At 40.6% G+C, this 24,227-nt stretch overlaps 1 long non-coding RNA gene across 3 annotated transcripts in view; it reads left to right on the plus strand.

The window, feature by feature from the left end:
* LOC138819403 (uncharacterized) overlaps positions 1-24,227 on the plus strand; it is a 235,007-nt gene that overhangs the window by 202,977 nt on the left and 7,803 nt on the right. The window contains exons 2-5 of one of the 3 annotated variants that reach the window (XR_011369425.1): positions 15,399-15,546; positions 15,762-15,834; positions 17,271-17,415; positions 18,062-18,283. This is a non-coding gene — a long non-coding RNA (uncharacterized lncRNA). The remainder of the gene's footprint in view (positions 1-15,398; positions 15,547-15,761; positions 15,835-17,270; positions 17,416-18,061; positions 18,284-24,227) is intronic. The other 2 variants (XR_011369426.1, XR_011369427.1) reach the window with 2 other exon arrangements.

Below are 24,227 nucleotides of genomic sequence, written 5' to 3' on the forward strand. Positions count from 1 at the left end.
GTATTTTCCTGCCCTATCCTTAAAAACTGTGCATTTCACTCAATTATAAGTTGAAGATAAATATTTAAAAGTCACACATTCTGGTGCACATATAGATTGATTTCAATGTTTATTTTGGTATTGCAAACAGCCCTTTGATATTCCTTTTTTAAGTTTTATTTTTTTTATTGTCAAGGTAGCCCTTTGATGTTCTTTGTTCACATACATTTTGCCTGAATGTGAATGTATTGATAGGAGGCACTTTTCAAGTCAAATGAGGAGCATCTGTAATTTTGATAGACACATCCAACTAACTACCCATAGAAATCCTATGAGCTTCTGTTACCATCATCAGTGGCTGAGAACTTCTGTTTTTCCAAGCCCTGGACAATATCTGGACTACTGCCATGCAAATGTTGCTCATGTGAAATGTATGTCATGTTGCCATTTTACTTTAAAATTTTCTTACATTGGATGAGAATAAGATATAGATCCATGTATATATATATATATATATATATATATATATATATATATATATACACTTATTTCTTCTCTTAGACAGCTAACACTTTGGTTTTAAAAACATGGTTAACTTACTCTTCAATTTCTAATTAAATGAATTCAAAAATTTAAAAGTTTATATTTTAAAATATATTCATGATTTATAGCTTAGTGACAGCTCTCAGCTTCACACTTGATGAGTTATAGTTTTCACTAAACCTCTACCTTTTTTCATTTGGAGGGTTGTTCATATACATATGCATGTACATGTATAGGCACGTACACGTGTGTATTGGTTCTTGGGTTGCATGTGTACATTTGTGGGTACATGCATGTGTGAAGTAGATTATCACCAAGAAGCTCATATTCAAGGTTGCTTCTGAAAGCTTATCGATCTATCCAATTACATCTGTCTTTAAATGTCAGGAGGTTCACGAGTACTCAATATCTAGGTACATGAACCAATAATGGATAACTACACAGGAAATGTCAAAGATAATGGTTGTGATTTCTTTCCCTTTGAAGAATATTGCAAAAAGAACGTAAGCTTCCTTGTGATGAGTGCTTTTTGCAATTTTTATTAGCTTAGATTAGTTATACAAGGAGGAATTTCACTGTTACATTTCTATGCATATTTCCAATAAATTCCAATCTCCCTGCTCTCCTTTTTCCTTTCCCAAAATAATTTCATCAGGTTGGATCATTCTGTGTTTAAAGTTGCAGATAATCTATTTTGACCTTGTTCAGCCTCTTTCAATCTCTTCGTGAGTCCAACTCCCTCCCGCTAGTACCCACTCCTGAATTAGTCTATTTTTTATCTGCACCCCCCCCCAATCTCTTCTGAGTCAACAGCACTTTTGCAAATTCTTTTCACAACTTCAGTTCACCATTGAAACTAACTTCCTTTAATCGCCTTATAAATTTTTCTCTGTTTGAGGGAAGGAAGAGAGATAAGCTATCAGAATCTTCTAGGACGTAAAGGAAGCTCTGTGGTAAAGAAGACGATGTTAGCCCTCAGAGGGGACTGGTTTATCTTTTAATACACGAAGTCTGCAGTGCAGAGCAGTGGAAATGCCCTCTGTGAGATCTTGGGCCGCGTGATTGATGCTGTGCTCTGGATCTGCTGGAACATTCCCCCACTGCTCAGGACCCAGCTCTCTAATCTCATTTCCCTGAACTCTCCAGTGGAGGGTGACAGCATCACGTGACCTGCAGGGCCGCTCAAAGCTGGGCAGAGGAACTGTGCTGGCCTCTGTTGTCCATTTTATTGACAGAGAACGGAGTCAGGGCATCTGAAATTATAGACCTAATTTAGTTCCTGTGTATTAACCAGCAAGTCAATCAAGTCCTAGAGCAATTGTCTTGCACTGAGTATTGCTGGTTTAGAGTCTGTGTGGTCCCAGAAAAATCAGAGATTTGTTGACTCTCTCTCTCTCTCTCCTCTCTCTTTCACATTCATTCATTATTCCAGAATATGTTCACCCTCCCGAGTCATTTTACCAGAGATAAACAAATAACTCTTAGAATCATTTGTTTCCTGATTTGAAGATTTGGTTTTATGTCGTGAAATATTACAGTAAAATCTTGGATGCCTTTAACTTTTGATTAAAATGACAGTTGAAATGAATTTCAGATGCAGAGGACAGAATGACGGTGTGTGAGTAGCTTAGGGTGTTTTCCCTGGAGCTCCACAAAACCAAACATTTGCTGTGAGTACTCTGCTGCAGTTACACTAGGAAGCATTGGCTCCTGATCCACACCAGGACACGTTTAACATAGCTTGAGAACTTAAATGTAATTGAAACCATGAAAGAACTACCAGAAAATATGAACCAACATCTTAGGTGCAAGAAGCCCCATGGGAGAAAAAATGAAAGCTAGAAATAATAAAGGATATTGCTGTCAGCCATTCATTGTATACACCACAGAAACGAGAAAATAAGGGGAGGGGTGGATGGAAGTAGGGTGAAGATATTGAAGGAATGACACTCATTAAGAAGGGATGACACAAGACGCATTGTATACATAAATTGCTTTGTTAAATGGCACAAAAAGTCCATACATATCTTAAAAATTGAAGAAAGTAAGAGGGGGGTGTTGGAAGAGGTGGGTGAGAATGTGGAAAGGGGTGACATTGGCCAAGATGTACTATTTTCGTAAACTGCTTTGCTGAAGAGCGACTTCTTTGTACAAACTACTTAAAGATAATAAAAATTATTTTTTTTACAAAAACCAGGAAAAAGTAATAAAAGAAGTAATAGTTTATTTCTGAACATCAATAGTATGAGATTGAAAGAATTAAAAGGCAGCTGACAACTTGAAAATGTGTCTAGCAAAATGTCAAATGCATGGGAAGATCCTCCAAGTCTATGAGGAAAAGATAGATTGACCACATATTTCAAAAGGTACAAGGAATGAAAGAGAAATTTCTATAGATGAATTTTTTAAGCCTTCAATATTTGGCTAACATTAAAACTTAGCAGTTACAAATAAATGCAATTTAAAAATGACAACGAGATTCTCTTCTCATTTATCAAGTGGATAGAGAGAAAAGATACACATAGCCAGGCGCTGGTGGCTCATGCCTGTAATCCTAGTTACTCAGGAGACTGAGATCTGAGGATTGCGGTTCAAAGCGGTTCAAAGCCAGCCTGGGCAGGAAAGTCCGTGAGACTCCTATCTGCGATAAAAACCACTAGAAAACTGGAAGTGGCGCTGTGGCTCAAGAGATAGAGTGCTCGCCTTGAGCTGGAGAGTGCAGGGACAGCGCTCAGGCCCAGAGTTCAAGCCCCATGACTGACAAAAAAAAAAAAAAAAAAAGAAAAAAGAAAGAAAAGAGAAGAAAAGAAACGCCTAATTCCAGGGTCTGCTAGCTTGTGGGATCCTAAGAACTTTCTACATGGATTAGGACTAAGAGGACTGAAGTAAGCTTTTGAGGGGACACTGAAGGTAGATTTTATATGCCTTTAAAATGTCTATACATTGTATTTCTGCAGTCTTAGGGTCTATCTTTTTTTTTTTTTTTTTTTTTTGTCGGTCGTGGGGCTTGAACTCTGGGCCTGGGCGCTGTCCCTCAGCTCTTCAGCTCAAGGCGAGTGCTCTACCACTTGAGCTACAGCGCCACTTCCGGTTTTCTGGTGGTTTATTGGAGATAGGAGTCTCACAGTCTCTCCTGCCCGGGCTGGCTTTGAACCGCGATCCTCAGATCTCAGCCTCCTGAGTAGCTAGGATTACAGGCGTGAGCCACCAGCGCCCGGCCTTAGGGTCTATCTTAACAGTTAAAGGTGGGCCCATCATTTAATATAAAGGATGTTCCCCTGAGCACAAAAACAACAGTTTGAAGAAAAATGAAAAGTTCTTCAAGTGGGAGATCTAAAATGTTTGTCTTATGTTTCCTTTGGTGTTCTAATTGGTTACTGAAAGAGTTCTAGGAAATACCTATCTACGAGTAAGAAAAAATATTTCTGTCAGAGAAGCAAGCAATAAAATGCCAGTTGTGAAATATTATACTATTGCTGTGAACTAATAAATAAAATAAAAAGAAAACAATGCACTGAAAAGTTTTTTATTTAAGAATTAAAAAAACAAGTTTCATTACATACATCTGAAGCTCATAAAATAATATTACAGTATACACACAGATAGTTTCCAGTGTTAAATTCAATCCTAGACATTTTAACTTGTTTTGATGCTATTGTAAATGGGATTTTTTCTTTCTTTAGTCTTTTTCCTTCTTTTTTTTTTGTGGGACAGGCTGTATCCAGGGCCTTATGTTTGCTTGGTAAAAGCTCTGCCACTTGAGTCATGCCTTTTTTGCTTTAGTTTATTTTTCAGGTAGAGCCTCACTGTTTGGCTTCAGGCTGATCTTGGAGTGTCAATCTCCTATTTCTGCCTCCTGCCTGGCTGAGATTATAGGGTTGAATCACCACACCTAGTTTGTTGAGATGAACATTGCACTACTTTTATTTTTCTTTTTGCCTACATTGTTCTCTAATAGTGATCCTCCTGTTAGTGCCTCATGAGTACTTAGGATAACAGGTATGTGCCACCACCTGGATTCATCTCTTTCTTATTTGCTTGTACAAATGCTACTAATTTTGTATGCTTGTTTTGTAAACATACAAAATTAAACTTTACTGAATTTACTGGTTCCAACCATTATTTTGCAAACTCTGGGATTTTGTACAGACTTAATCATATCCTCTGCAAATAGAGGGACTGGTACTTCTTCCTTTTTGATTTAAATATGTGATGTCTGATTGGTCTAGCTAGCACTTCCAGTACTACAATGTGTAGAGGTGATGAGAATGGACATCCTTGCCTTCTTCTCACCCGTACTGGTAAAGCTCTTTCCAAATTATTATGGTATTAGCGGTGGACTTCAATAAATTGTCTTTATTATATGAAAGGACTTTTCTTCTATACTCAAGCTTCTAAGAGTTTTTCTCAAGAAAGGAAGCAGACATTGTCAATGGTTTTCTGCTAAGATCGGGTGTTTTCTGTCTTCTACGCCCTTGTAGTATCATGGAGACTGATTATTGTAGGTTCAATCAACCTTGCTGTCAGGGATAAAGTCCACTTGATTGTGATATGCAATATCATTGACATGTTCAATTTGGATTGCTAATATATGATTGAGAATTTTTGCATCAATATTTGTCAAAGATTAAGGACTACAGTTTTGTGGGGGATTTTGCATTATTTCTGTTTGACTTAGGATCAAGTTGATGGTGCCTTTGTAAAATGTGTTTGGGAATATTTATACTAGCTCTCCTTCTTGGAAGACTTTAAGAAGTATTAGTAGTGCCTCTTTATATGTTTCATAGAATTGAACCATGAAGAATTTCTTTAAAGCTTCTGAGATTTTTCTTTGTTTGAAGGTTTTAAGTGACCTCTTCAATTTATTTCTTAGTAGTCTATGCAAGTTTCCTTTTTATTGATTCAATCTTGGTCATATGTGTGTTTGTAGGAAGTTTCCTCTAGATTAGCCAATTGTTGGGTGCACAGTTCTTCCTAATAGTTTCTATGACCCTTTTTTAGTATCTAAGAATTCGGTTATAGTGTCTCCATTTTCACCACTGATTTTATTTACTTGAGCTTTCTCTCTTTTTTTCTTAATTTGCCAAAGATTTTTTTATTTGTCTTAATTCTTCCAAAGAACCACCCTTGGTTTTGTTGATGTTTTTCTGCATTCAATTTGATTTATTTTTTTTTCCTTGCCAGTCCTGGGGCTTGAACTCAGGGCCTGGGCACTGTCCCTGAGCTTCTTTTTGCTCTAGGCTAGTGCTCTATCATTTGAACCACAGCACCACATCTGGCTTTTTCTGTGTCTTTGGCACTGAGGAATTGAACCCAGGGCTTCATGCATGCTAGGCGAGAGCGCTTTACCAGTGAGCCACCTTCCCATCCCCTCAATTTGATTTATTTTTGGCTTTCATCAACACTGCAGGCTGAGTCTCTAATAGCAGAGGCCCCACATGTCCACAGTGGGAATGGAGGCTGTTGCGGGAGCTGTTGTTTCCTTTTCTTCTGTCTGGTGAAGGCCATCTTGGTTCTGAGGGTAGCACTGGGATAATGTGCCCTTCTCGATGCAGCCATCTGGAGTCTGTGCTCCACAGTCTCTCCACCATGTCCCTCTAAAACCTCTGTACTCTAGACCTCCTGTAGTCCTATTGGTTGAATATAGTTGTAGATTTTTTGGTTTTGTTTTTGCTTTTCTTTTGGTGGGAGGGATAAGTATTAGGCACCTTTATTTGCCCATACAGTCATGTCTTATTTGAACTTTTAAAAATTGGAGGCAAATAACAGAATTAAAAGAGAAAGAGAACAATAGATAGATAGATAGATAGATAGATAGATAGATAGATAGATAGATAGATAGATAGATAGATAGATAATATATGCATGTGAAAGTACAGCATCTTAAAGACTTAAAATACTTAATTATAACACAGGGAATTCATCTGAATAAAAGCAATCAAGGACGGTGTGCATTTTGTGATATCATTTGTTTAATGTTGAAAAAGTCCTAGCAATGTGCAAGCTTTAATGCCAGCTAGCTTTCCCGTGTGACTGTGCTTGCATCTAGAATGTGCACAGAGAAGGCTCTCCCGACAAAAGTCTAAGGCACATCTTAATGCATCCTGGGTAGTGTTCCACAGCATGAGCCACTGCTGTTTTGAAGCAACATCAATTTGACCATAATATGTTTCCATGGTTTCCACACTTATCCCTCTCTGCCTTGATAATGAGCACCAATAAAATATGACCTAACTGGGTTATAGCAAAAGATGAAGCTGAAGAACACTCATTAAAAAAAAATAGTTTCCTTTCTTATAAAACACTCCACTGACTCTTTTTGCTAAGGCTATCCTAAAATTTACTGTACATTGCAGCATGAGGTAATTGGTTTCGGTATTTCACGAGGGTTCTACACTGCAATCTGATCGATATTGGGTGCCTTGTCTGTGTTATCAGAAGCAAAAGAAAAATCTGCCTAGGAACGAGAATAAGGAAGCAAACAAACAACTGCTGGAGAGTGGCATAAACAGGAAAATGCCCGGTGCTGCCAATGCCCCTCAAAGTGCATAAAATGTGTAAAAATCTTCACCTCTCATGCATTAGAAAGAGATGGAACTGTCAGGTAATAGTAAAATAAAAATCGATTGTAATAGAAATGATTTTTCCTCGACCCTCCTTGGAGAAACTGAGTCCCATGTTCAGCTAGCCAGGACTGGGCTAGTGGATGGCGTAATGTGGGCTGGAGTGATGAAGCAGCTTTTCATGCTGCCATGGTCTAAGGGCCTCTCAGTTACATGGGCATCCTTTAGTGGAGGATTCAGCTAGGTTTTGTGAGTTTTCTGTGTCATATGCCTGTTTTCCTTGGTAAGAATCTCCAGCTAGTCTTTCTATTTCTATGACCAGAGAGAAGAGGTCATTTTCCTGCAACCTCCAACTCATTCCCCCAAGCCCCTCTTCCTCATCACCTCTCACACCTGGCTTGACAAACCACAGCTCCCTGGGTTTCCTTGTTGAGCCTGGGGATGAATGGTATAACAGGGAACTGTTTGGTGTTTTTCCTAGGGGATGGCAGTGTCCTGAATGACCTTGGACTTGACTAGTGTGTAGAACAAGCAGGAGCTCCCACCTTCCCTGGGGCCGTACCACCAAGTAACAGATCTCTCATGGTTTGAGCAGTCACTGTTGATGAAGATTGACTCAGCCACGTGTTGAAATGGAATTTCTTGGTGCAACTACTTAAAAAATTATATATGTATATATATATATATATATATATATATATATATATTAAAAAGTGTTGAGTTATAGGGAGAACATCTCTGGTGAAAGTAATAAAGACCTGTTTTTTCTTGAACATTGGAAAAACCCTGCTCATGGTCAGATTATTCTATTACTTTCCTGTCACATAGCTTTAAAAAACTCTCTTGCTGTTTCTCAATCTCACAGCCTCCATTGTAAAATGAGGTGCATAGTATTTCCTACAACACAGTTGTGGCAAAGCTTAAAATGGGATAATGCATCAGCGAATGTGGCATGTGATAAAAACTCAATAAATGTCATATATTTTATATTATGGTTTCAAGGAAACAATAGTGTTTTTTTTCTATTTATTACACATTCTCTAGCTGTTATCTGCAGAGAGTTCAGAATCATGTGCTTTCATTTAGGAAAAGAAGCCTGGAAGAGCACTTTTATTTCCTCAAGGGCTATTCAAATGTCTAGTCTGGTTATAAAGACTTTTGCTTTTGCGTTCAGCCCAACATGGTCAGAAATAGAACGGTCCCTGCAGTGTATGATGCTATGCATGTAATGGCTTTGGGTAAGTAATGACACCCATTTTAGGCAAGTCTGAAAATATAGTCTCCCCTGTCTTAACCAAATAGTAAGCCCCAAATCAAACAAGCCATCGAGTTGAGGAATAATTTCTGGGCCTTTGAGTCTGTTTTCATGAAGTCTTTTTCAATTATGAGTTGAGCATTTATTGAGTTTTATATGTGAAATGTTATGTACTAGCTGCTTTGAAATTGTACAAAAATGTCAAAGATGGAGAGTCTGGTGATCCCGGGGACATAGTCTAGTAAAAGAAATTACATACAGAGCTGAGAAGGTGGATCAGAGGTAGAGTGTTTGCTTTGCATGCCTGGGTTCAATTCCTCAGCACCACATAAGCAGAAAAAGCCAGAAGTGGCATTGTGGCTCAAGTGGTAGAGCACTAACCTTAAGCTGAAGAGCTGAGGGACAGTGCCCAGGCCCAGTTCAGGCCCTAAGACCATCAAAAAAATAAAATAAGAAATTACATACAAAAACAACTAGAGTAAATCAGTTGTGAAAATGACTACAATAATTCTACAAATTACAATCTATAATTATAAATATAGAATTTATATAATGTATATAAACAATAATTATATAAATATATATATAATTATATAAATTATATATTGGTATGTGTGTGCCAGTCCTGGGGCTTGAACTCAGGGCCTGGATGCTGACACTGAACTTTTGTGCTCAAGGCTGATGCCACAACTCCAGCTTCTTGGTGTTTAATTGGAGATAAGAATCTCACAAAGGTTTCCTGTCTTTGAACCTTCATCCTTAGATCTCAGCCTACCTCCCAAGTAGATGGGAACACAAACGTGAACCACCAGTGCCCAGCTGACTACGTCTGTTTGTCATGTGTTAGACTCTGAAAGTTATTCCCATGCCCCAATCTTGTGACTACAAGATTATATCGTGGCATTATGTAGCCAGGACAGACAACACGTTTCTCATGCACTTCTCTCTGTGTACTTACACTACACCATTCACCTGGGAGCTGAATGCAACCCTCTCCCTGGGTGCCATGCGTGATTGCTGGCCCAGGGCTCAGGGCTAGGGGCCTTTCTGAGGTGCATAACCAAGCTTCTAAGTTTCCTTCCATCGTTATATATACTATAGTTTGGGCCAGGCCAAGAACTTAGGGTGCCACTGAGCCACGCACAAAATCACTGCACTTGTCTTTGGACTGGCTCCAGCTTCACACTCCAGCAGATGTGGGATAATGTGTTCCATTCTTCGCTGGCAAAGCAGGTCATGGAAATTATTTTATGCAAAGTTCCTGGGAGTTTTGCCAGACTCTTATTTGGGCCATTATGACATTTATTATGAATACATTATTGCATAATGATAGCCTGGTCTGATTTCTTTCCTCCACGAACACTGTGGTGGTTTTCCTATTTGGGGGTGTGCAGACAGTATAAATAACCTATGTTCCATGCTGGGTTTTAAAATTTGGTCATCTGATGACTGGCAGAGAGACTTTTTCTGGTGAATATAAATTGACTGAAAAACTATTGGATAACTTGTTTTAGGCTAACCTTTCAGATAGTGGGGGGGGGCGGGGAAAGGAGCAAAATTTACCTTCATGGACTTAAGTCTGTACACGTATAGGGAAAAGGTACCAAAACTTGGGAGAAAGTAACCACGTCATCTTAGAGCTCACAGTAAATGACGATGAAAATACCTACAACAAGCTAGCATACACATTTTTTGGGGGGGTCCGGTCATGGGGTCTGAACTCCGGGCCTGGGCGCTATCCCTCAGCTCTTCAGCTCAAGGCTAGCACTCTACCACTTGAGCCACAGCACCACTTCCGGCTTTTTTTTCTGCTTATGTGGTGCTGAGGAATTGAACCCAGGGCCTCAAGCATGCAAGGCAAGCGCTCTTCCACTGAGCCACCTTCCCAGCCCTAGCATACACATTTTTAATTGGTGGAAAACATAGGTCCAGTCCTTGACTGGAAATCTCAAGGTGGTAAAGACCACTTGAAAGGAATGAGATTCTCAGAACCTCCTAGTTGTTACAATCTTAGAATTTTTTTGATTAAAAAAAGACACTTAAGGGCTGAGAAGGTGGCTCAGTGGTTGAGCGCTTGTCTTGCATGCATGAGGCCCTGGGTTCGATTCCTCAGCACCACATAAGCGAAAAGAAAAAAGCCAGAAGTGGCGCTGTGGCTCAAGTGGTAGAGCGCTAGCCTTGAGCTGAAGAGCTGAGGGATAGCGCCCTGGCCCAGAGTTCAGGCCCCACGACTGGACCCCTCCCCCCCAAAAAAAACAAAACAGTGACAAAGGGAATAATTTTTTTACTTGAGGAAAAAAAAACCCACTTCCATTTTGATTAAGATGACTAATTTTGAGGTTATTGTGTGCAGCTTAACCTACTCTTAACTTATAAAATGGATTGAAAGCACTTAGGGACAGAAATGAGCATTTGTGGGAGAGAAGACATATTCAATAAGCATTATTATTTCACAAGTACTTCATTTTGAGCAACCCTGTTATCTGATTACATACCTTCACTTAATAACTGAAGTTTTTAGAGGTTTTAGTAACCTCTAGATGCTATTTTAAGTATTTCATATGTTTTATGTTTCATAGTCAGGTGCTATTAAGATTCCTATACTTCAAATGGTACAGTAGAGGCCCAGACATTTAAACAACAGATTCAACCCAATGTTACAGTTACTGAGTAAGGGTGTAACTATGATAGAAACCCATAAGCTCAAAACTGTTGTCTGTAGAAAACAACACTGTCTTGTGTCCTAGTAAAGAATGGGATCATTAGATACAATGGAGTGGAGGAAATCCTAGAAATTCTTGTAGATAAATTCTGGATGCTCAATCCCTCTTAATTAGGGACTCCTTTTGTTACTTGCAAAGTTTCTTACTCATTAGTCTCTGCTTAAGAATTTTTTTAATGGCTATAAGTATATTTACTGGTGTGGCAGAAATAGAGTAAGTCCAGCCTAAAAAATACACTTATAGAAATATGGTCTTCACTATGAAATATCAAGAAACCCTTATTGTACAATTTTCAAGCATTCGCAGCTCCTGACATCGTCAGTTCATTTCTTTCCTTGGTTGGGAGAACACAAAGCGACAGAAGATTTGTGAAGATGGCACTTTGCAGTACCACAGTATTTGTCAAGTTTTGAAGCCATCTGCATGCATTTACCCTTTGGTCCAGAGAGACAGACAAAAAGAGGGCCCGTAGCTGGGAGTCACTTACCAGACAGAGAGGAGAGGGGGTGTAGTAGATGCACAGCCATCAGTGGTACAGTGGGAGGTCTGATGTGGGGTTCCTTCAACAATCTGGGTCCAAAGAGGGGCAGACAGGAGGCGGGTCGACCCTCAGCAAGACATGGAAAGAATCCAGCAACTGCTGATACCATCCCTCCAGGGTTTCAGCATTGGATATAAGGATTGCAGAAAGGAGACTGCCTTGTGGTTCAGACAGAATAGAATTTGTTGGGGGAGGAAAGTTACCAGTCCACAGTCCAGAGTAGGGTGTAGCTTGAACTAATGTCAGAGAGCGATTATATAGGAAGGATGAGAAGGAGGTATAACCACAGCAGATGAGGAAGTGACCTCAGAGCCTGGGGGCCGGGGGAACCACCCACTGGCCTGCAGGTGCTCATCCACCAGTTACCTGCCTTACAGGAGCCAGGTGGGGACTTCTGGGGAGAGCTACATGCAGTTGTGCTCTGAGAGAGAACAAAGGGGAAAGGGTCTATGCTGGGTTTCACATGGAGAGAAAACAAAAGCAAGGAACCATGTTCCTGGGCAGACCTAACAGGAGCTAAATGGTTATTGGACATAAACATAAGCATTTCTCTATTTTTCCTCTATAAACTTTACTTCAGGACAAACAAATAATTGACAAGGGAATTTGACTGTTTAAAGAGATACCCCTCTTAAGAACCGAAAAGAATGATGCAGGTGGCATCATTTGAATTAATGGACTTAACGTCATCAGGAGCCAAAACAGAAACTCCTAGATACTATGATCCTCCTGACTGAAGCACTCAAAACCTCCTAGGAGTGATCCTGAATCATTCCTGAACCAGAGTGCTTTCACACCTAGAAATAGTGTACCAATTTGTCCTCTATTGGTTGACAAAGGAAATATTAAACCATATAATGCAAACACACACAAAAAATCCCAAGTCTAAAAATCCTTCTAAGAAAAGTAACCAACCTCCCTTCTTCCCTCTCTCCCTCCCTCCTTCCCTTCCTTCCTTCTCTCCACAGTACTGGGGTTTAAACTCAGGGTCTCCTACTTGCTAGGAAGATGCTCTGTCACTTGAGCCACATCCTTAGCCCTTCTAATTGTTTTTGCTATTTTTTAGAGTCTTGGCATTTCCCCAGGCTTTCCTGGATCATTATCTTCCTATTGCTATTTCTCATATACTGGGGATTACAGAAGGCATTACTGCACACAAATTTTATTGGATGAAATAGAGTCTAGTGAACTTTTTTTTGCCCTGGTTGGCCTTGAAGTATAATCATCCTGATCTCAGCCTCCTGAGTAGCTAGAATTATAGGCATGAATCACTGCAACCAGCTCTATTTTTTTCTGAGAACCAAAACTGCATGGATAAACTTGAATGAGATAGAGAAAAACACTGGTAGATCAAGAGTCTTAAGTGATAAATTGTAAAAATATGAACTTACATCATCCTGATGAAAGGAAGCAAAAAAGAGAAATGTAACAACACATAGTTTGATGGTATTTAAAAATCATTTTTAAATTGATGGCAATGATAATGGTATTGTGGTTGTGAAAAGTCAGAGTCCTTATATTTTAGAGGAACCGTAAATCTTTACGGACTGCATTAGATTCCAACCTGGATTTGCTTTCAAACACCATAGGACGGAGGGAAACTTCATGGGGATAGAGATAAATGTGATTGGCTAAAGTTTGACATATTTACAGTTGAGTGACAAGTGCAGAGCGGGTGACATGTTGGGTGCACATATCTACTTCTGTACGCATTTGAGAGTTTCAGTGATAAAATACAAAAACGACACCATGAATATAGGCGATATTTCAGTTAGCAAAAGAATTCCATTTGCAATGGACAGATGCAGATCTGTAAAAGGAAAGAAACAGAATAGAAAAAAACTGAAACCCATAACAGAAGGTGAATTGAATTTAAGCAGAGGTCACATATTTGATTTACAGTGGAAGGAAGGCACCGATCTGGGAGACCAGAAACTGCCTCCAGGGCATGTGCTATGTCAAGTCAGGGCAGTGGTGTCTAAGGGAACTTACTTCTTTCTGGATCAACAGAGGGAAAGCAAAAACACAAAGGAAAAAACATGATCTGCCTGAACATAACCACTTGGACGATCAATAACCTCCTGGGCTTTTCTTCAGGTTCTGTGAACTCCGTGCTGCATGGAAACAGGTAGAGGCCCCAGGCCATGACTGGGGTCCTTCTTTCTTTCTTTTTTATTTGCATATATTAATTGCTCAAATCAATGTGTTTCTTCATGAAGCTTTCATAGAGGTCTATGTTCATTTTCACATTCACCACCCCATTGCCTTCCCTGTGTCTGCCTACTCCCTCCTCCTGCTGTTTCTCTTCCTGGTAGGATTTTGTAAGGAGAACTCCTACCTCAGCATGGAGGCTGAGCTGAGTGACCTTGAACTGCCCTTCTTAGTAAGTGCTGCATCATCTACAACAGGATGGAACTCCTTGATTAGACAACACTTCCTAGATTCATATTGTTAATATGTATTACTAAGTTGGACTTTCTTATATCTACTGAATTTCTAGAAAGTGTTTCCTGAATAGGAAAGGAAGATGTTTGGTCATTGGCCTGAGTGCCTGTGTGTGTTCTGTACCTTAGCATCTCTTCTCTCTTTACTGAAAGTAACCCATTGCTCCCTACACAGAATCCTCTTTTCCTGAAAGAAACAAATTCCTGGACAATGTTTTGATAACTACATTATCGAGGCATTTTTTTTAACTTCAGGTAACATGCCATTTTTCTCAATTATTTTTTCTTTGCTTTATTTTTAATTAGAATACTAAGATCGGTTGCTATTAAAAATTGAATTACTGGAGTCAGTAACACAATAGGATAAATGGTAGGCCGGTGTCAGTGGCTCATGCCTATAATCCTAGATACCCAGGAGGCTGAAATCTGAGGATTGCAGTTCAAAGCCAGCCTGGGCAGGAAAGTCCGTGAAACTTATCTCCAATAAACCACCAGAAAACCGGAAGTGGTGCTGTAGCTCAAGTGGTAGAGCGCTAACCTTAAGCTGAAGAGCTGAGGGACAGCACCTAGGCCCAGAGTTCAAGCCCTACGACTGACAAAAAAAAAATAGCGTAAATAGTGAGGTAGACATTCTGAAGTAACAATAGATTCCAGTCAGAAACTAAAAATATGATCTAGACCAGAGCACGCCACAGGGCCTACTGCATCAGTCCAAAGAGGTGATCACACAAGAACTTAGAGTTAAGACTTTTAAGTCATGAGTTAGGAAGGTACAGTGCTGGCCTTCCAAAGCTCTCTAAGAGAACCATTCTTCTGGCTATATGATGCAATGATCTTTTCTTTCTTTCTCTCATTGTAAGTGAAGTAAATCTATGTTCCATTCTATATGGACTACTTCAGGTCTAATTCTAATGGCCCCACATTTCAAGAGATGGATCTAAACACCAGATGGATATTACAAGAAAATTGGATGGCTCTGTAGAGAGTGCTATGGAAAAGCCTTTTCCCTGCCAAGTAGCAGGCAAAATTGTAACAGTAAGATGTGTTTGAAATAAAACGGTTCATAGAGATCAGAGGTGAAGCTGCCTTTTGTAAAGTGTGAATTGTTCCTTCTGTTGGGTAGAATGTGGATGAAATGAAACACAAGGCGTGTGAACACTTTGGTACTTATTAATTATGTTACTGTCTGCCTCAAATCTTAATATAGCTATAGGATTCTTTAAAAGAATACTTGTATTATGATTTCAGGCTTGGTCCAGAGAAAATGTGTTTTGCTCTTACAGATAAATTGTTTTTGACCCTAGACGTCTGTGGCACTCATACTGGGTTCTTTCTCTCTGGTTTTGCTAGACCCAGTGTAACACACCAATCATGTTAGCATCCATCACTCAAGTCTTTCTCCTCATCTACACTTTGGGCCACAGACTACTGTGTCCTTCACAGCATCTTCAGCTCATTCTTCCATCTTCTTCAACATCGAATTCTGTCAACATCCTTGGTGAGTCCCTGTTAAGTTGGTGACCATTTTGCTACATGACCTATCCCTGCCTTGTGTCGAGATTTCTATAAATAAATGTTTCTTCCGGTGAACATGGTAAGCATATTGAAGTCAGCAGTTCCCATACAGAAACCATAATGGTACACTATGAATAATGTATATATGTGCTATGACTCGTCATGTTGAAGGCTGACTTTCCCCCCCCTTGGTTCTAGATCTCCCACCCATGGATCAATGAATGTTAGACAGTCACTCCAGCACTGAATGACATCTCCAGCTCTGGAAAAGGTGACGTTTATTTACCATTATTCTGTACCACATTCAATCCTCCCTAGCTCTTACCTATCAAGGGCTACCACAGTAGAAAAGAAATAACTTGTCAGATGCAAGCAGGTAAAGAATATTTACTTTTATTAGAAAAATCATGACAGAGTGGCAGGAAGCTCATCTCAGTGCCAAATGTCTAGTCATTCCTTTGTCTCTCCTCCAGAAACCAGATCACTGTGAGAATCCGTCCTTCTTGCCAAACTCTGAGGTTTCTAAATCCTTGCTTGTGTACCAATGGATCAAATGCTCGGCCATTTACTTCAGAGGCCAACACAAGGAGAACAGTAACTGATGCTTGCTTATTTTGGATCAGTGGTAGTTATCTGAAGGGTAGAAATGGGCCAAGGGAAAGGAAAAGCATGGTGAAGATTAGAGCGTATTCATCCAACAATAGGGCTTCCTAGAATTTGGGATAATAAGAGAACTGATTTTCAATCACTATCACCCTGTAGACTTTGCATATAATATTAAATATTATTACGGGTGTCCAAGTTGTCAGTCATAACTTTTGGTATGCCTTAAGAACAAAAATAACAAGTCACAATGGATTAAACCAGAAGGCTATGAAGGAGGGGAATCTCATGCTTATGTGTTTGGTGAGAAGAACTATTCACAATAGATGGCCAGAGATATGACCTTGCATAGAATTATTCCACAACAGCTTCTCCCCAACAACTGTCTGTTTAATCTTGGACGGATGTCATCTTGTTATCAACGATTCCTATTGCAAAATTTCCCATAGAATCCTCCTCATTTTACCCCTAAAAACATCCTTCTACTTCAACATCTTTACCCATTCATGGAGTTTGGCCTACCTTGTCTAAAGAGTCCACATTAATGTTTAATTCAGCCACCAGTTAAATCTTTCCTCCCCACATCAAGTGGAGGATGTGGGGCTCATTCTCACTAATGGCGTGACCAATCTCAAGGAATAGGTGAATCACAACATTGAATGGGGAAGAAAGAAAAGCAAACTGAGTTGTTTCTGGCAGAAAGTATCAGGTGAGAGCTCTGAACCAATTTGTTGAAAGCCAATTTACTAACACTATAATGACCAGATTTCTGACTCACTGAAAGTGTTTACAAATGTTAGTGCTCTTCCTCGCCCCTAGCTCTTCCCTTCCTTTCTCCTTGCCTCTGAATTTATCCCTGCCTCTCTAACAAAACAGCCTGGGAGATAGGCCAAAGAACGCACCGGGCAAGGATGAGACACAATCTTTCTAAACATCCTTGAAATTGTGTAGGTTGGACATTTGGAAAATTGTTTTCCAGTACATTGGTAGCTTAGTAAATTGACTTGGGTATTTGGCAAATTGTTTTGCAGTCAATTGGTGGCTTGGTAAATTGACTCACTTCCCCAAAAGCACAGCTCCCTCTCCTAATTGTCTCTTTCCTAGCTCAGGCTCCTGTTGCCTTCACACTCAGCTAAAACAGGAAGGGATGCCATCTGGGAGGATATGCACATTTGCACAGCCCAAGAAGAGAGATGCATGCACACCTGTATGCACCACCCACACCCACTGCCTGGCTTTGAGTCATAAGGTAAATAAGACTTCTTCAAACTCACCTCCTTTAAAGTCACAGTCCTGTCTTATGTGAGGCTATCCCCAAAGCCAACATGCCTAGGATTTTTGCAATTAGACTTTCTGAGGATTGTGTAAGGCTTTTAATGTCATTAAGTAACGTAATTGAAAGAATGCTAACCTGAATCACCACGGAAGAGTTCCATTCTAATTTTCCTGGCCATCAATCCCTCTGGGCTGCTATAGACAAACCTTACAGATTGGATGGCTTATAAAAACCAAGAAATCCTCTAGGGTCTGGAGGCTGAAAGTCCAAGAGACACATTCAGATCCAGTCTGGTGAGCCCACTTCCCGGATCAGGCATGGTAGCCTCTCACTGTACGCCTCACTCTATGGAAGGCAAGGGAGCTTTCTGGGGTCTCTTCTCTGGGGTTTCTTTCATGGGGACTCCACTTTCACTACCTAACACCCCTCCAAAGGCTCCACTACCATCACCTGAGGGATTCACCATTAGCACATGCACTTAGAGGAATCAGAACACACAGTCTACTCTAGGTCCTTAGTACGTGTAAAACAGCTTTTGTCAACCAGAATCTTCAGAGCCACTACATTTCTTTTGTTCTTTTGACTGCCATTCACTTTGATCTTTTGTTGCTTCTGTCAGAAATCTAAGCCTGTTCAAAGTAATCTGAGAAATTCAGGAGGAAAATAATGCAAAGGAAGGCAAATGAAAACAATGCAATACTATTTGTAATCTACAAGATTGGCCAAGTATATGAAAAGGACGTCTGTGGATGGAAGTAGATATTGACACAGTACTTTTGGAAGAACATTTGCAAGAACACAGGAATATGTTAAAATATCCATGAGTCCTCAACTTCTGTAGGTACGTTTACTAAGGAATTACACATATGTGCAAAAATCAGTAGCCTTGGGAGGCCCACAACAGTAAAATATTTTGTAAAAAAAGTAAAAAGGCGGAGCACTGATGGCTCACACCTAGATTCTCAGGAGGCTGAGATCTGAGGGTCATGGTTCAAAGCCAGCCCATGCAGGAAAGTCTGTGAGACTCTTATCACCAATAAATGGCCAGGAAACTGGAAATGGTGCTGTGGCTCAAGTGGTAGAGTGCTAGCCTTGAGCTGAAGAGTTGAGAGACAGCGCCCAGACCCAGAGTTCAAGCCCCACAGCTGACAAAAAAAAAAAAGACGAGAAAAGAATAAAAAACAGAACTACCTTTAATATTTTTCCATTTTGGTCTAAATAAATATATTTATATGATGCATTGGGAAGAATAAGATGCAAATGTTAAAAAATTCAAAACAGATTTTTAACCTAATTGCAATATTGTAACACTTCCACATATAATGTTAGAAAACAGATCAGCAGCTGCACTAAATTGAATGGAAGAAGTCATCTCAAGGTTAGGAGGTCATGCAATGCTTTTCCTTATAATGCAATTAAGAAAAGAAAGGAGTAAAACAGGATCCTCCATTCCTTACCAGAAAGAATTCAACAGTACCTCTTTTTTTTTTTTTCCTTGTCCTGGGGCTTAAACTCTGGGCCTGGGCACTGTCCCTGAGCATCTTTTGTTCAAGGCTAGCGTTCTACCACTTGAACCACAGCGCCACTCCTGGCTTTTTCTGTGTATGTGATATTGAGAAATGGAACCCAGGGGCTTCATGCATGCGAGGCAAGATACTCTACCACTGAGCCGCCTTCCCAGCCCTCCACAGTACCTCTTACCTCCCCCTTTGCCAGAATCTTTTTCTAGGATGCAGTATGCAAAAGGGCCATCTCTCTATTGGAAGGGCATGGAAAACGAATACAATAACACACGGAAGCCAATGGATGAAACCCTCTCTCCAGGGTCCCCCAACTCTCTAAACACAGGTCTCTTTCCCGGATGGGTGGAGCGTCTTGGGGAAGGGACTGGGCGCCCTCCTTCCCTCCCCCCTCCCTCCCCTTGGCCTCTTTTGGAATGCGCTGCTGGGAAGGCAGCCGGGAGACAGATGGACACCACCTGCAGGACCCCTGCTGCGATGGGGGGATTACAAAAGATGGCAGGAGACGCTCACGCTGCGGTTCCAGCCCCTGGCCGCGCAGGGAAGCGGCCCACAACAGCGATCACGGTTTAGTGCGGAAAGAAGCTAGAAAGCCAGGGAAGTCCCTTCAAGCCAGGAAGCGGGAGCCCTGGGCCCGCGCTGCCCCTGCAAGTCAACCAGGGAAACAGCGGAGCCGTTTCTGGGGTTGCGTGGGAATGAGGAGGTCTCCCCTGGGCACCTCTCCCCCGGGGTGCCCCCCGTGGGGCTGCGGGCTGCGCGAGCATCCCCTGGTCCTCCAGTCTCCGCATCTTCGGGTCCCCAGCCTGCGCCCGCAGCGTTGCGTAATCTCCCTCCGAGCACTCATGCGGGGCAGCGGCGCCCCCTGCTGGAGAAATGGAAAACGGTGCTTTGGAGGACATCTGATTTGGGTCCCTTGGAGGACATCTGATTTGTGTCCTTTGACAGAGAGGGAAGAAATGAACCTTTGAGAAGGATTCAAACGCGGTGACAGATTTCCTTTCCCTTGATCTAGAAAAAAAATGTGTCTCCAAGTAACTCCAAAGAAAGGAATGGACAGGAGCTGGAAATCAAAAGGGGGGAACACAGAATTGAGGGAAGAACTTTCGATCGTGGGGGATTTATGAGGCTGTAACACCTCTGTTCCGTGTTTTTCCCCTATAAAACATATAATAAATTCTAATGATGCTGAGGATCTCACGCAATCATGATAATCCATCTGCCCTCCCTTAGGGTCCTTTAATTTCTACCACCTGTTGGAGTATTTAGTAGACATGGGTTAGATCTGTGTAATCCACTTAGATGTTGGCTGTGGTCCTCGGGTCCTCTGTTGACTCCCCCTTCCCTTATAAAGAGAGGGGGAGATGAGAAGTGGTCTTCTCCCAGAGGTCTGGGGCTTCTCCATCATGATCAAAAGCTAGTCTACCACGTGATCAAAGGCCAGGGTAATTTAGGCAAGACCAATGCAGAGCTCATTTGAGTTTTATTCTATTAGTATTCTTTCCGATTTAATTGGAGTTGTTTTGTTATAATCCTACCTGCAGAGGGCCAAATTCTGGTCTTTAATGCATACTCACAGTTGTTCTTAAATTACTCGAGTTCTGTTCATGCATTTAACAGCTGCACTTGCACCATCTAAACCCAAGGCTACATTTGTACATTTCAAGTCCTGCTAAAGGAGTACAAACAGGTCTGATAGACAAAATACCATGAAATGAGAACTATTTGTAAACCTAAATCTGTTCTCAGGTAGCTTAAAAATAAACCTATCATTTTCTTTTCTTTTTCTTTCTTTCTTTTTATTTTTTTGCCTCTGGGATTCCTTACATCCTCTCCAGTTAGGATTATTCCAGGCCTGCTGTCTTGACCTTGCATCACAGGTTAAAAATCATTTCACACCTCAACAGATGTTTAAATGTAGTGCAAACTTCTCTCATAATTGCCTTGTGTTCCCTTCTGTTTTTGTCACACAAAATTCCAACCAATTTAAAATAGAACAGACGGGAAGAGTCACTGAGAAGGGAACACTAATGAAGTAGTTTGGCTTTCTCTTCGAGGAGCAGGATGAAGAGATGGATTACATGTAACTAAAGCTGTGTTGCGTTTGTATGTGGACAGAGAATCCAAGCAGACATCAGTGCATCCTAGGACTCTTTAAGGAAAAATTCACAATCCAAGGCATTTCTTTCTCATCATTCTTGTGTGCCTTCCCATCACCGAGCTCTGGCTGTGCATTATTATACTGCCCAGCGAGGTGTTTGCAAGTACAGCTGAAACTCAGTTGTTAGCTTGGTGCTTGCTATAGCTCCCTTCATCCCAGCACTGCAGCCAAGAGATGAGAGGCAGGGAAGGCATCTCCATTCAGCATTTCAAACCCTAAGGACAGAGTCACCTAGCAGTCTGCCGCGGTGTGCTGCCCTAGGAATAGAACTGACATTCATGCTCTCGAACCATTTTATTTGAATGTCCACAGTTCTGCTTGGACTCTTCACAGTCAAGGCAATGAAACTCTTTATTACCCCAGGAGCACCTTGTGCTGTACTTTTACAACTGAACCAAATCCTGGCAGCTACCCATCAGTCCACCATATCTAAAATTTAGTCATTTCAGCAGTTTGAAGGTGGAGGAAGGTAAAGGAGTTCTAATGGCAGATCCCCCACTGACTCTACTGGAATTGATCAAATGAACACACACACACACACACACACACACACACACACACACACACACACACACACACACACATTATTGTACTGGGAACAACTATGACAAATGCTACCCAAAAGGAAACCCTGAAATATCAATATGAAGCTTTAAAAATTAAAGAGAAATCTATTTTTAATGTTTTTATTGTGAAAATACTGTACAGAGGAGTTACAATCACATGAGCAAGGTAATGAGTACATTTCTCATCAATCATTGTTGCTTCCTCCTTTGTTTTTCCCCTACCATCCCTTCCCTCCCACCTCCTCAACTACATCTCCCCCTCCCCCCCTAAATTGTAAAGTTCGTTTTTCAACATAGCGTCTTGTACATCTCATTGTTGCAATGGGTCAACCTGTATCTCTATTTAAACAATTTGTTTTTTCCCTTTGCTCCCCAAATTATATCAACATCAAATACAGTGAAAATAGGGGTTATACCATGGGGGAGAGACATACAAAGCAACCAAAAAAATCACATACTTCATAAATACATTAAAAACAATAGCAAGCAAGAAAAAAAACCACTTGTGTCCTTATCTTGGGGTTCATTTGCTTAACATCATCTTATCTGACCTTTTCTGCTTGTCTCAGATATAAACTAGTTATTGCAAATAAGGGAAAACATGGGACCTATGTTTCTTTGGTCCTGGCTTACTTCACTTAGTATAATTTTTTCCAAGTCTTTCCATTTCCTAACAAATGGGGCAATGTCATTCTTTCTGATGGCATAGAATTGCATTGTGTATATATACCACATTTTCTTGATCCATTCATCTACTCAAGGGCATCTGGGTTGGTTCCATATCTTAGCTATGGCAAATAATGCTGCAATAAACATAGTTGTGCTGGTAGCTTTAGTATGGTCTTGTTTGTGATCATTTGGGTAAATGCCCCAAAGTGGGATTGCTGGGTCATAGGGGAGCTCTATGTGGAGTCTTTTGAGGAACCTCCATACTGCTTTCCAAAGTTTACACTCCCACCAACAATGCAGTAGGGTTCCCTTCTGTCCACATTCCCCTCCAGCATCTGTTATTAGTGTTCTTGATTATAGCCATTGTAACTGGGGTGAGGTGGGAGATCTTCACTAGCCATACAACACACAAGGGTCCCATATCTAAAATACAGCTGGAACTCAAAAAATTAAATCCCCCAAGAACAAATCCTCAAAGAAACAACTGCCCAATAAATAAGTGGGCTAAAGACTTAAAGAGAAACTTCTCTGAAGAGGAAATAAGAATGGCCAATGGACACATGAAGAAATGCTCAACCTCTCTAGCCATAAAAGAAATAAAAATCAAGAGAAATCTATTTTTAAAGCTTGTATGTTTCACATTCTGTGGCCCATCACAAATACACCATTCTCTACCAAGGACACTGTCTTTGGCAGTGATGGAAGCCTGGCTAGTGTGCTGTGCTTCAACAATCTAGCTGACCTCAGAGGGTGGTTCCTCTGATAAGACTGTCCAGTAGCATCTCTGGTAACCTAGATTACCCAACTCACTTCCTGGGGTCCCCAGTGGTAGTAACTGGAAACTAGGAGCACAAAGTTCCCACACTAAAGCATAGATGAGAAAGAAGTAAAAAACTCAAGACAAAGTAAACTCTGGACTTCCTCTGCTTTCTCGAGCTCTTGTGTATGGAATCAGAAGTGAATATGTAGGTCACTTAAGCGTTCATGGAACAAAATGGTAAGAATACATATGAAAAGCCTATTGATTGTTTATTGAGAATTGATGTTTGAATTTCTCTGTAGATTCTAAAGTTTATTTCCATGGAGTCTTTTTTAAGATTTTTAACAGTTTTGGATTTTTTTCTTACAGAAAATCAATATATTATTTCCTAAAAGTCATATCTCACATGTAATATGGCATAAAAGGCAGGGTTTGGGTAAATTTACTCCAAAAGTAGTTTAAAATGGGAAGTTGACTAAATTTATGAAGCTATTACATGGAAAACTTTGGAATTTCTTGAAAAAAGATGCTTGTCAGAAATTTTTCACTTTCTTCCTCTTCAGTGGATGGACATTGACCAGATGGTGTCTCGTGTGACTTCAGTCATTTGCCGAAGTTTAACCTTCCCAGTAAAAATAGCACTATTTCCTGGTACTTACTATCTTAGTGTAAGAGTAGGGGTAGAGCCAAGGAGAAAGTAGTAGAAGAATGGAGAACAAGGGGAGAATGTGGACAAGAATTCATTGTATATACCACAGAACTGAGAAAACTATGGGAGGGGGTGGGTCAAAGATCAAGATGCACTGTGCACATAAACTACTTTGATAAAGGGCAAGAAAAATTCACTATGTGTTCTACAAATTAAGAAAAATGAGGAAAGGGTGGGTTGGGAGGGGTGGGTGAGAATGTGGAAAGGGGTGACATTGATCAAGATGCAGTGTATTCATCAGCTGCTTCGGTGACTGGCAGCTCCTTTGTACAACTACTTGAAGATAATAAACATAGGTTAAACAATAGCAATGCATGACTTCGCCCTCAATCCTTAAATGGAGATGTCAGCCAAGGCAGCCCATCCTCACCAATGAGTTATAATCACGATCTATATTACATGT

This window comes from Dipodomys merriami, unplaced genomic scaffold (genome assembly GCF_024711535.1).
Source record: "Dipodomys merriami isolate MVZ:Mamm:240054 unplaced genomic scaffold, mDipMer1.0.p SCAF_8, whole genome shotgun sequence".
NCBI classification, from domain to species: Eukaryota; Metazoa; Chordata; class Mammalia; order Rodentia; family Heteromyidae; genus Dipodomys; species Dipodomys merriami.